Here is an 8,416-nt window from a genome sequence, read left to right as displayed (position 1 = left end):
TTGTCTTGAGTGATTCTGCATAGTCTCTTTGATTTGTCTTGAAAATATGTTCTCTAATCCTTTTTATTCGCTTGAAAATAAACAATGAAGACAAGACCACTATGAGGCTATCAGACAGTAACTTTCCAAGCATATGAATTAAAATAGATACTGAACTTTGGTTTTAAAGAGACAAGAGTTTTTTTAATACAGTCTGCTTTGCATTCACCCAGCAAAACACCTACCTTATGTATAACTCAGTATTTTGAGTATCATTTGGTATTTCCAGAGTTTCTGAATATTACCTTTGAATCTTATGTTGTAAATTAAATTTAAAAATCACACGGTTGGTTATATAACTTCTAATCATAGCCCTGGGATATGCAAAATAAATGCAACTTATCTTTTAACTCTGAACTCAGAATAGAATGGCTTCTGTTTCTGTTTCTTCTATCTAATACAAAAACTTTATCTAGTTACTTCTAAGTAATCTGTGTTACTCACAGATTTGTTCTCAGTCTCTTGGGTAAATATTCAGTCAGATCCAGGGTTTCCACCTCCTCTCCAGGGTCAAACAGTGTTCAGTGGTGGGATTGAGAGGAGCAAGTGTTTTTCCTTCCAATGGGAAAGACACTTGAGCATCTCACTAATTTGAGTACATGTCCTTGTGTGTGTGTCTCCATATGTGTACACTCAGGGCTCAAGGTATCCCTGCTGAGTGTATGACTTTGTTGTTAGCACCACTTTGGATTGGGTTGTAAAGGGTAGTTTTATGAAATGTTGTATTTTGGAATACAAATTGTAAATCTAATTTAAAAATCCCAGAGCATGGAAGGTGGTTGAGGAGATTTCAATTTTCTTGTTGCCTGTTCATTGGGAAGTTCCAGGTTCATCAGGGAGGAGGAGGCTGAATGGTCCCACCAATTTTAAGATAAGATGATTTGACTAATCAAGATATATGTTGATGTGTACCTATACACAGATTTACATATTTGTGATTATATATTGTATTCACACTGTATTTCTATCATTTGAATTGATAGCCTTCTTATTTGTATTCCTGTATTATATGCTCGAAAATTTTAAGATTATGTGTGTATATATCATACACTCACATGCAGCAATTAATGCTCTCCATTCTAACATTTTCACTATTATTCAAGATATTTAGGTCAAATACATTGTTGGAGTACAACTAGTCTGAAGGAAACTTTTGTGAGACTCCTGCGAGTAACCTTTTCACTTCCCCATTGCAGTGCTGTGAAGTCCATTAATGAAGTGTTATATGATTCCCACTTCTCATCACACCTGAACAGTTGCACCCACTCATGTAGAAGTCTTTCTGAGAGGAGCTGTGATGCATGTGACATTCCCTCCCTGGCCTCTGCTGCCCCTTTCAGCATCACCTCTCCTCGGGCCCTCTGAGTCCTCTGAGGATTGAGGGTCTGGCTCGAACAAGAGTGCTTTCTGCTTTTCCCGATTTCATGTGTGTGCCAGTGGACACACAGGAAAGGGAATGAGACTCTGAATAACTCAACCACACGGTAAGTGTGCAGCCAGTCTGCCACAGTGGAAGTTTCCCCGAGGAGGGGTAGCCTCCTCTTCTAAACTAAACTGAGAATGTTGGTGGCAAGAGGTGACATACTCTGTCCCACACCCCAGCATCTCAGGCCTTGAGGGTTGCTCACCAGATTTTACCCAAGGGTGCAAAAGGGAACATTATTAATACTATCCTGCCTTGATGGACCTTTTAAGGATCAAAATCATGGAGAGAGCTGAGACTTCAGGGCCTTGGGGTAACAGAAAATTTCCCTTTGCCATCCTGTTGGAATTGAGGTCCTTGAGATATAACATATCAATTTTGCCTTCCTGGCCTAAAAATAAAAATCATTAGTGTTCTATGCAAAAGGGACCTATTCTATTCCCCATAATCAGAAATATAAAGATTTGTTAATTAATAATTGCATGTAGATTAGAGTTTAAGGGTATACTGAGTCACTCCAATATTTTGGCCACCTGATGCGAAGAACTGACTCATTGGAAAAGACCGTGATGCTGGGAAAGACTGAAGGGAGGAAGAGAAGGGGATGACAGAGGATGAGATGGTTGGATGGCATCACTGATGCAATGGACATGAGTTTGATTAGGCTCCGGGAGTTGGTGAAGGACAGGGAAGCCTGGCGTGCTGCAGTCCATGGGGTCACAGAGTCTGACATGACTGAGCGACTGAACTGAACTGAACTGAACTGAGTCACTCCGACCTGGTTAGTACACTTGGAGTGGTAGCACCCGTGAGCTGCAGGGCTTCCGTAAGAATTACTTGATATACTGTCTGTGGAGGAGTCTGGGTCCCTTGACCCCGGGGCAACGTGAGATAAGCCCGGATGAAGGATGCTCCTATGCTGTTGTTACCCATGTCTCAGGGACCTTAAAGGGGTGTAGGTGCGCTCAATGGCTCAGCCATGTCCGAATCTTTGTGGCCCCATGGACTGTAGCCCACCAGGCTCCTCTGTCCATGAGATTTCCCAGGCGAGAATACTGGACTGGGTTGCCATTTCCTTCTCCAGGAGATCTTCTCGACCCAGGGATCAAGGCTGCATCTCTTGCATCTCCTGCATTGGCAGGTGAATTGGAGCCACAGTCAATAGTTGGCTCTGGTCTCTGACCCCCCACATTCCAGTAAAGGATCCAGAAATGACAGCAACACTGTTAAAGTGTGTGCTTTTTTTCCTTTTAGATTTCCATGAGCCTCTCTGTTGATGTCCCATGCCTCTATGAACAGTACACAAGCCTGAATGGATAAAAGTATCTTTAGAATTAGGAACAAAGACAGTGTTTCCTAGCAGATTGCAATATTGTATTGCCATGCAGAAGGCTCAAATTTTCTTTTCTACTCTGCCAGGCATTTTGCGTCCTTACATGGTGAGAGAGAGAGGAGAGAGGGAAAGACTTCTATGCTCTTTCAATTTTAGTTTCTTCGGCTATAAACTGATTACTAAAATAAGTGCCTTTTAAATGAATCTGTGAGAATAAGTGAGATATTGTAAGCAACAAATGGTACACATGGTGAATTCCAACAGAAATATTCTCTAATCATAGAAGTTAGTGAATATAATTAAAAATGTGAAGAGCCACCCCCTGTAAATATCTGATAGATACTTATGAAATGTAGTTATAGCAATGATGCTTCTTTTTTTAGAAACATTTCTAAATTCTTCCTGAAAACTGAGATCTATATGAATATATGTTTATGTTATGACCTCTTCCAAAAAAGAAATTCTTATTACTTGCATCTGGGGAAAAACTGAACACAAAATTTAGTATTTGTTTATAGGTCTTTCCTCATTGTTAATCATATGTTTTTTTTTAACACAAAAGTATTCTGTTGTCATTAAAATTTTGGGGGCTCATAGTAATTTAATAGCAGTGACTCAAGTTCAATTAATACTTTAATGTTTATATGTGTAATAAAGGCAAATGGTTTTGTTTAGCCTGATAATTGTTTGCCCCTTTATTCACAGAAATATATATATATATTGAACCTTGACTTATGACTTTTCGAACTACTTGCTTCTCTATGATAATTGTCTACTGTTTAGTCTTTAGCTGCAGCACAACTTAAGCAATATTTGCTTATGCATTTATTAGAGACCACATGCAGAAACATGTTAACCAAGCCTGGCTGAAATATGAGCTGGTTGGTGGTTTACTTGCTAAGTTGCATCCAACTGTTTGCAACTGCATGGACAGTAGTCCGCCAGGCTCCTCTGTCATGGAATTTCCCAGGCAAGAATAATGGAGTAGGTTGCCATTTCTTTCTCCAGGGGATCTTCTGGAGCCAGAGATTGAATCTGCGTGTCCTGCACTGTAGTTGAATTCTTTACCCACTGAACCACCAGGGAAGCCCAAAATATGAGCTACTTGAAATGAAAATACATTTTCCTTTCTCATTGCAATTAATGACCTAACTAAGGTTGAGTCACTTAAAGAAATTTTTTTAAACTAAGTTTTGATGTTAGAGGTATAAGTGGCAAATCAACTATACTTAAATTATAAACAGAGAAGTTTAAGTGGGTTGAAATTCATGAATTGACTTATCATGCACATAAGTCCATGTATAGCTCAAGCTGTCTCATAGGATGTGAATTAGGCACAAGGATAATATCTGATGTTAGAGGACCATAAGTCCTAGAACAGGAGATATAACATGTGTGGGGGGTGCTTGGGGTTTTCGTCCACCTGAAATGCCCTAAGCATTGTTCTGGTAAATGTTGAGGAGAGCTCCATGACTTCCAAAGTTTATTCCAATTTTTTAATTCTAAGATTTTTCCAATCAGAATGAAAGTAGTCTACAGTGCTTTCATGTTATCCAAGTTTTAGAGGCTCTGAGACTTACAGATAGGCACTCATTTGTATTAATAACTTCTAGATGCAGTAGTGTGATTTTTAAAATGTTTATAGATTTGAAAGTAAAATGATTTGGTCTTATGCCTTGCATTAGCTCTCTCAGAGATCTTGCTATTCATTCGGAAAGAATATGTTTATGGTGATCAGGACAGAAACTAGCAGGAAACTTTCTGAACTGGCACTGAGCCCATTTCTTCCCTGGGCACTAGATAAACTCATAGCACAAGTCATCAGAGATCAGTATGGTTAAAGACGTTCGACTAGAACCTGGAAGCCCCATGCAACTCTGAAGCAATTTCTTCATCTCAAGGTTTTCTCTTAGGTTCAGAAGGATGTAGCCTTATTTGAATTACACTGAAAGTGCTCTTCAACCCTAAGGCTATCATCGGAACACATTAACAAGCTGGAGATTTCTTTCTATTTGTATTTGTTTTTTCTCTTGTCTGTGATGAAGAATGATAATGGGGTGAAGCCATTACTTCCATTAACAATCATGGCTCATAGCCCATCTTTTCAGTTCTGACGTTAATCATGGTGAAGCCCCAGCAGCTTCTTGAAGCAGTGCTGAGCAGGTTCAACTGTGACCCGAATTCTCAAAGTAAAACATAAAGGCAATGTTTTCAAATAGCTTATCAAGAAATGTTCTCCCAAATAGCACAGTCCAATTTCAGCAACTCTTGAGATGTGACATTTCAGTTATTTATTTCCTTGTTCTTCCTTCCTTTCTCTTTCCTTATACTGGTTTGAAAATTCCTGTGATCCTTAGCATTTATATTCATTGCTGATTATCTGATTATCACTGTAGTTCATTTGGGTGAGAAAAATATGGGTGTTACTCTCAAAGGTCTCATATAGATGAACTAAAACAAGGGTAGGAGACCAATAGCCTGTGAGTCATACTTGGCCCATCACCTGTTTTTGTATATGGCCTAATAGCTATACAATAGCTAATTGTCATAAAGAAAATCAGTCCTGGGTGTTCCTTGGAAGGACTGATGCTGAAGCTGAAACATCAACACTTTGGCCACCTAATGTGAAGAACTGATTCACTGGAAAAGACCCTGATGCTGGGAAAGATTGAAGGCGGGAAGAGAAAGGGACAACAGAGGATGAGATGGTTGGATGATATCTCCGACGTGATGGACATGAGTTTGCATAAACTCTGGGAGCAGGTGATGGACAGGGAGGCCTGGCATGCTGCAGTCCATGGGGTCGCAAAGAGTTGGACACAACTGAGCGACTGAATTGAACTGAATAGCTATGAAGGAAAGATATATCCAACTGAATGCAGAGTTCCATAGAATATCAAGGAGAGATAAGAAGGCCTTGTTAAATGAACAGTGCAAAGATATAGAGGAAAATAATAGAATGAGAAAGACCAGAGATCTCTTCAAGAAAAATTGAGACATCAAGAAAACATTCCATGCAAGGATGGGCACAATAAAAGACAGAAATGGTAAGAATCTACAGAAGCAGAAAAGATGAAGAGGTGGCAAGAATACACAGAAGAACTATATAAAAAATGGTCTTAAAAAATTTTTTTTAAAAGGTCTTAATGACCTCAATAACCATGATGGTGTGATCATTCACCTAGAGCCAGACATTCTGGAGTGTGAAGTCAAGTGGACCTTAGGAATCATTACTATGAACAAAGCGTGTGGAGGTGACGGAATTCCAGCTGAGCTATTTAAAATCCTAAAAGGTGCTGCTGGTAAAGTGCTGCACTCAATCTGTCAGCAAATTTGGAAAACTCAGCAGTGGGCACAGGACTGGAAAATGTCAGTTTTCATTCCATTACCAAAGCATGTTTAAACTACCCTAAGATTGCACTCATTTCACATGCCAGCAAGGTTATGCTCAAAATCTTTAAAGGTAGGCTTCAGCAGTACATGAACTGAGAACTTCCAAATGACAAGCTGGGTTTCAAAGAGGCAGAGGAACCAGACATCAAACTGCCAACACCTTACTTGTCTTCTGAGAAATTTGTATGCAGTTCAAGAAGCAACAGTTAGAACAGGACATGGAACAATGGACTGGTTCAAAATTGGGAAAGGAGTACGTCAAGGATGTATATTGTCACCCTGCCTATTTAACTTATATGCAGAGTACATCATGTGAAATTCCAAGCTAAAGTAATCATGATCTGGAATCAAGATTTCCAGGAGAATATCAATAACCACAGATATACAGATAGTATATGGCAGATGTGTAATGGCAGATATACAGATAGTAATGGCAGAAAGTGAAGAACTAAAGAGCGTCTTGATGAGGGTGAAAGAGGAGAGTGAAAAAGCTGGCTTGAAACTCAACATTCAAAAAACTAAGATCATAGCATTCAGTTCCATCACTTCATGGCTAATAGATGGGGAAAAAGTGGAAGCAATGACAGATTTTATTTTGGGGGGCTCCAAAATCACTGCAGACAGTAACTGCAGCCTTGAAATGAGAACACGCTTGCTCCTTGGAAGGAAAGCTATGACAAACCAAGACAGCATACTGAAAAGCAGAGACATCACTTTGCTGACAAAGGTCCATATAACCAAAGCTATTGTTGTTCCAATAGTCATGTACGGATGTGACATTTGGACCATAAAGAAGGCTAAGCACTGAAGAATTGATGCTTTTGAATTGCGGTGTTGGAGAAGACTCTTCAGAGTTACTTGGACAACGAGGCAATCAAATCAGTCAATCCTAAAGGAAATCAACCTTGAATATTCATTGGAAGGACTAATGCTGAAGCTAAAGCTCCAATACTTTGGCAACCTGATGAGAAGAGCTGACTCACCGGAAAAGATCCTGATGTTGGGAAAGATTGAGGGCAGGAGGAGAAGGGGACGACAGATGAGATGGCTGGATGGCATCATTGACTCAGTGGACATGAATTTGAGCAAACTCAAAAAGATAGTAGAGGACAGAGGAGGCTGGCATGCTACAGTCCATGGGGTCGCAAAGAGTCGGACAGGACTTAATGACTGAACAACAACAAAACAAAGAGCTATGTATGGTTTCATGTGTTTAAGTAGCTAGAAGAAAAATCAAATAAAAAGTATTTGGGGACACATGAAAATTACATGAAATTCAAATTTCAGTGTCGATAAGTAAAGTTTTATTGGAACACAGGCATATTCATTTGTTTATGCATTATCTATGGTTGCTTTCATGGTACAACAGAGTTGAGTAGTATGTATCAATACCACCTGGTCTGCAAAACTGAAAATATTTTCAATCTAGCCTTTTACAGAAAGTTTGCTGACTCCAGAATTAGAATACGAATTAGGAAATTCTAAAAGGCAAACATGAAGAAAGTGCTGCCTTGAGGGGGAAATGAGTAACTGCCAGGGACAGTTACATTTTCCACAATCAATTTTTCCTGTTTAGTATTTTGAAGATATCTCATACTTGTGGAGTTTTTCCCATCAGTATTATTTAGCCATCATAACTAATACAAGCTAAGGTGACTTCACAACAACAGTGAGTCAGAAGGAAATAACTCTTCCCACTGTGATGAGGCTTAATGAGAAAACTGAATCCAGAGGAAAGGAAAATAGTGCTTACACCTAAAATATTCTTGTAAATATTAATAAATAAATGTACATTGCGAAGAAAATTGGGAGAATAATTTTCCATTTTCTCTGGTATTGGCTTTGCTGGTCTATGGCTGAAAAAGAATCCAGGCCTCGAGTTTAATGTATGAAAGAATGATGGGCATAGAAGAAATGCTTCCTCAAGATTCTTCCCCCTAGCTGATTTCTGAATTCTCAATCTCTTCCCCCCTACCTAGCCACTTTGGGTTCAAAATGGGTTAATGCCTTACCTCTGAAGCTGGGGAGACTTACAATTCTCAATTCTATTTCATGTTTTCATTTGTCGGGTCCTGAGCATTGTTTAACTGGGTACATGTTTTTGATGGACATTCTCAATATTCCATTCCTCTGAAAAGTTTCTGAGTATCATGTCTACTAATTAATGTCTTAACGAGAAGGAAAATGGGGGGAAGAGGGAAGAAAGAACTAGTTTTCAAGAATGATCC

Source organism: Cervus elaphus, chromosome 9, assembly GCF_910594005.1.
Source record: "Cervus elaphus chromosome 9, mCerEla1.1, whole genome shotgun sequence".
Taxonomy (NCBI): domain Eukaryota; kingdom Metazoa; phylum Chordata; class Mammalia; order Artiodactyla; family Cervidae; genus Cervus; species Cervus elaphus.
Note: the sequence above shows the minus strand (reverse complement) of the source record.